Here is a 6,000-nt window from a genome sequence, read left to right on the forward strand (position 1 = left end):
AATCCATTATGAACACTTTGTAATTTTCTTAGATATTCATAAATATTAATATGGTTGAAAAAGCAATTATATTAGTGTTTGGAGTGTTGAATATGAAGGCATAATAGTTATATATTCACTCGGGCAAGCAAAGAAATCTAGGTATGTTGTCATGGTATCATATTCGTATTCAGCAATTTTATTGTTAAATAATTTGTATTTTATTAAACAATAATAAACCTATCAATAATAAGGATACTTTTATATTTAAAACAATTAGAGTTATAATAACATTCTCGACATGATAGAACCTTAACTTCTGTAGCTATTATATGAACTTTTAACATTTAAATAAATCTTATTCTATAAACATGTAAATAGCTTTCATTAAACATTGATAGCTTTTGATCGTTATTTTCTTGCAAACTAACATATAACAAAACTAAAACAATAATAATGTAAATAAACAAATTAGTTGGTATAACGAATATATAGAGTTTTTCCCTCTCTTTTTTGTTTTTATTTTTTCAGGAAAGACGAATTTCATTAAACAACTAGCGAAGCATTAAATAACAAACAACGAGCAAAGTACAAAGAATAATTGCACCAAACCTTTCATAGCAAACTATGAAAAGAGGAACTATTCTTAATCCAAAGAAAGTTCAAGGATTTTATGACTGCCGTTTTTAACATGATAGCCGTCTTGTTTTGGAAGATGACATAGTTTCTAATCTTCCAAATACACCAACACGCAGTGAGGATCATTCATTATCCCATGAAGAATTGTGTTTTTCTTAACACCTAAATTGCATGATTCGTGAATATTTAGAAGGTCCCGGACAGAGAAAACAAACAGAGTTTTTGCTCACCCATATGATTCAACTACTTATTACGTAACACGCAATTTTAAAATTTAAAATAAAATAAAATAAAATATTATGATATATTGATATTAGTTCAATCTCTATTTCTTATAATATAGTCTAGTAGGATTAAATGGTTAACCAATAATTCTTTTCATATGTTACTAGTTGTTTTGTAGCAAGCGGAATATGCAGTGATGTTCACATAATAATGACGTATATCTACTCTAGAAGACCAAAGACAATATCGTCTCAAATGTTTGTCTACATTGTAGACAAGAACTGGTTAGAAAGCTTGTTACGTGCTCCATTCAATTATGCATAATAAACTACTATTTTATTGATTATTTTGTTTCTTTTTATTAAGGATGAGTTAAGTCAAAGTAGTTGATAGTCTTTGCCTTCTTTTAGTTGATAGTCCTTACTCTTATTATTATGAGTCTTGTTTGTAGATATTAGTTTTCTATGTGGTTTGCTTAGATATGAATGAAATGAATATAAACTGAGTTTGTTTCTCTACCATTTTTTTTTATTTTTATTTTTGCTTCTCTAGTTCTCTCTACTTTCTTTATGAATTAATCAAAAACCATATCAATGCTTTTTTATTTATTGAAATAATATAAAATATTTTGTAATATTCGAATAGCCATATGTATCTTTTTAACGGCTTTAGACTACATATATTAAATCCACCTAAAACCATATTGTAGGGAATGAATCCTCAATTTTTCATCCATTATTGCAGAGAGACATCAATATGGTGTGACTTGAGTCCTTTAAATAATGCAAAAAACATTTGAAAACACTACAACTTTCATGTGTGTTTCCTTTCTCTTACCTATATCCAGGGCCGGGTGGTCGACGGACCTAGGCCTGACACCCCGATAGGCCCGAATTTTTTTAAAAAAAAATTATATATATATCTATATATTTTTATGAAAAACAATATGTATATATAATGTTTCAACTTTGTTACACAACAACTAGCTTGGTTTGGTGGTAAGGGGGTATGACTTTCAACCAAAGGTTGTGGGTTCTAACCTCAATTGAAACATTTTTACATATTTTTAGATAAAAATGTTTTTTACACAACCAAATCATAAGTCTCAAAAAATTAAGGCTCATTTAAAACTTAAATTGTTTAAACCCAACAAAATACCACTTTTTATTAAGGTCTAAAAAAATTTCGCCTTCGGGCCAAAACATTTTAACCGTTCTCGGAGTCGGGCCTGCCTGTATCCAACAATCTTCTACTAAAAATGCCCATTTAGTTGCATGCAAAAAAACTGGTATGAAAGGTAAAATAAGTGACACCAAAGATGAATGTCCACATGGATGGTAAAGAAAAAAATGTCACTGAAATTTTGCACTAAAGCCATGTGTAGTGGAGGGACAACAATTGGGGGCAAATTGTGACACGTGGCGCCCAGTCAGCATGGAGTGGAAATTTGTTTTTGGGGTGTAATGGTGTAGGGGCTACAAGTTGGGCCCATAGTATCTTTTTTTTATTATTTTCTAGTTAAACTAATCAAATAAAAACCAATTTATTTAAATAATTATAAATAAATGTATTAAAATTAAAAAATAAATACAAAAAAAATACATAAAACTAAAAAAACACACAAATAAAAAAAACACACCACAACAAAATACATATAAAAATACAAATAAAGTAAACAATACAAAAAAATAATCAAAGTTTAAACCTGTACGGATATAAACGTATACAAACCAAAGATTTTAAAGTATTTAAAGTTTTATCAAGTTTAGTATACTTTCAAAGTTCAAGGTTTAAAAGTAAATAAAGTTTAAAAGTAGTTTATAAATATTTAAAAAGTCTAGGGTATAAAATGTAAATAATAATAATAACAATATAAAATCTCCCAACCCAACCCAGCCCCGCCCCTTCCCCGGCATGTTTTTCCGGCGACGGCCATGAATTTCCGGCGAGAATAACACCCCCGTCCCTTTCCCCCAGCATGTTTAAAACCATATGTGATATAAAATATTATTTTTTTCTTCACATCTCGGCGACAAGTACACCCCGCCCCCGTCCCAAATCGCCCACATATCGCCGGGGGGGGGGGGTGTTTGCGCCCTTCCTCGCCCCATTTCGCCCCCAACCCACGCCCACTACACATGGCCTAAGGGGGAGGGGGTGGTGAAAGCTCATCACACACCACCTCTAATGGTGGTATGCCACATCACCAACCTCAAATCCATCACATGTGATGAATTTTTACTAGGGGTGGTGGTGTGGTGTGGTGTGGTGTGGTGTGATGGAATTATTTTTAATAAATATTAAAAAATAAAAATAAAACAATATTACATTAAAAAAAATAAAACAAGATTACATTAAATAAAGACAGCTAAATTAGAAAACAAAACCGACAAATAAAAACCTACGGCCCTTCCCAACCCTACTTGTCGCATATCTAGCATTTGCGTTGAAGTATGATCGATTTAAAGGGTTCCTCAAGATGTTCGTGCGGTTGTAGGAGGAAAGTTAGATCGGCGTTTTTTTGGTTTTCATTCAAATGGTTGATATACGTCTCCTCACGTTTCATTTTTAAAATATGAGCCTGTTTCTTTCGCTCCTTCGTCTCGGTCATTTCCTCCATCTTAGCCGACTTGTATTCGATGAAGTTTTCGGCCATCGCTTCCTTTCCAAGTCTTGACGATTCCCCACTTTTCTTGCGATTTGGCCGTGTCGGTGTGGGTATGTCTTCGTCGGGATTTTCTTCGGGTTCCTCGTTCAAGTTCATGCTCGGCATGTTGCATGACAAGCCGCTAGTAGACGTTGTGTAGTCCTCGGACTCGGAAGTTTTTGAAGAAGATCCTTTCTTCCTTGGAGCCGTTGGTCCGTTCAAATCAACCAAGGGAATCAGTTCCCACTTCGCGTGATGTCTCGCAATCTCCCACACTTCAAAGTGGGGAAAATCCTTACATTTGAAAACTCGGACATATTCGGCCAAAGCGTCCTTTATGATAGTCGCCTCGCTCTGTCACACCCTCAAAATCCACTAACGGAGTTTTACCGTCAGAGGGTGTGAACTAACAGGATCGGAATCATTAGTTATAATCAAACCATAAGTAAAGTTTTCAAAACACGAAAACATTTAAGTGTAAACAAACGCGAAAGCGTAAAACATTAAACCCAATGTTGCGTCACGCAGGACGACTTAAAAACCCAAATAATAATAGTTTAAAACAAGTTTGCATAAACAGTAGCGTTCAAAGTAATGCATGATCCTATACCGCGCGCCCGCCTCGGCTACCTGAGAATAACATACTAAAAGTGTCAACACGGGGTTGGTGAGTTCACAAGTGTATATACAATAAAGCGTTTACGTTTGCGTTTTGCGTTTTGCATTTTGTGTTTTGCGTTTTGCGTTACTAGATAGTGTTAAATCAATTATATATCTATAGGTAGCTAGCCTATAAAACAAGTATTACTAAGTGTTCACCGAAGCTGACTGTTTATCATGTGCCTTGCCACCAGGTCTATCCCGACCATGGTAATGTGTTAGCCAAAATTACACCCACTCGACCTCCAGTCGAGCTTAGCGTTGGGTGGGGTTTGTCAAACCCAGTAGTACTACTCAACAGTGACTCGCTATTATCCAATACTAAACGGTTCGAAGTGTGAAGGACTTCAGTTGTTTCGTTTACCACTTAGCCTTTACAAGTGATATATAATCTAATAACAAAATCTAAAAGCGTTTCGGAGTATGTTATCTCCCCCAAGTGAAAAGCGTTTAAAAGAGTTAAAAGGGGAACGTGAAACTCACTGTTTGCGAAGAATTCCAAAAACAAGTCACCCAAGTGATGCGCGTCACAGAAAACCCTCACTAGCGTTCTAAAACAACAAGGAAATTTTCTAAGTGTTGAACTATTATCGAGTCTCTAGACTCGGCACATAATACCTATGCACAAGATACGTTTCGTGTTTCGTTTGTGAATTGTGTGTGTCTCAACAAACACATTTGCGATACGTTACATGTGTGAACAATTATTTACGTGTCAAGTATTAATAGTGTACATTTCTAGCAATTATTCCCCGCAAGGGCAATTTGGTCAAAACATAACAATTATCTAGCAATTAGCACGTTTCATGTATTTTCACAAAGTTCAGCAGCTAGTTTCATCAAGACAGAATTCTACTTGAAAGATTACTCTATTCAACAGACCATAGCATCTCAATTAATTCACCAAAAATCGTCACAAAAGCATACATGAGTTAGGTTTCCAGAACATATTTTATTGTATTTTTATTCCACATAGATTTCTCACAATAATCAAAACATTACAGCAAACTCACAGCAGTCAAAATCGTGTGCAACAGAATGTTATTTGTTATTCCCGTTAAATGAAAAATCCAACTAATGCAAGACCAATTGGGTTAGGTTCTTAACTCAACAAGTTAACTTCCAGAAGTGGAATCAACCCATTTGGTCTTGTAGTTCATGAGATATGATAATTACAAAACAACCTAACAGCAGGTCTCACAATTCAGATTTGCACTTCAGTTTTGTAAAATAATAAAGGTTAACTTTTACTCGTCCAAAAATTACAATTTTGGACTTTATAGAAACTAGACTCAACATAGTACCCTGTAGTGTTAACAACTTCGACCAATTTCCACACTAACATTTAGTTACAGTTGTCTAAACATAATTTACAACCTGTCCAGTACCAGTTTTGACCTTTAATCACACTTAAATCGTTTGAGCAACCAAAACACCTCCAAATTAGGCGTGGTTGGGTTTTCTGAAAACTAGACTCAGAGTACTACCTTTTAGACTCATAATTAACCCAATTTGGTTTTATATTTAACAAGTTACATATTATTCAAGTTTAACAATCACTGCTGTCAAAACTCAGCAAGCACAAACAATCGTCTAACATGCATCCTAAGCATACGACATATCTCCAACATGCAATAAACATCATTAACCATAAAAATCAGTAGTAACCCTCTAGGGTTTACAAACAATCAATGATTTAACAATCTTTCACCGTTCAAAATCACATATGATTATCTAAACCAATAACCAAAGCATAATCAATCATTCTCAAATCAAAATCAAGCATATAAACACTTAATACATAATTTACAAAGCTAGGGTTTTATGTTTATACCTTAAAAACGCAGAAA

The sequence above is a fragment of the Bidens hawaiensis genome, unplaced genomic scaffold (genome assembly GCF_021521415.1).
Source record: "Bidens hawaiensis isolate Kalapana, Puna unplaced genomic scaffold, B.hawaiensis_p1.1 tig00038691_1, whole genome shotgun sequence".
Lineage (NCBI taxonomy): Eukaryota > Viridiplantae > Streptophyta > Magnoliopsida > Asterales > Asteraceae > Bidens > Bidens hawaiensis.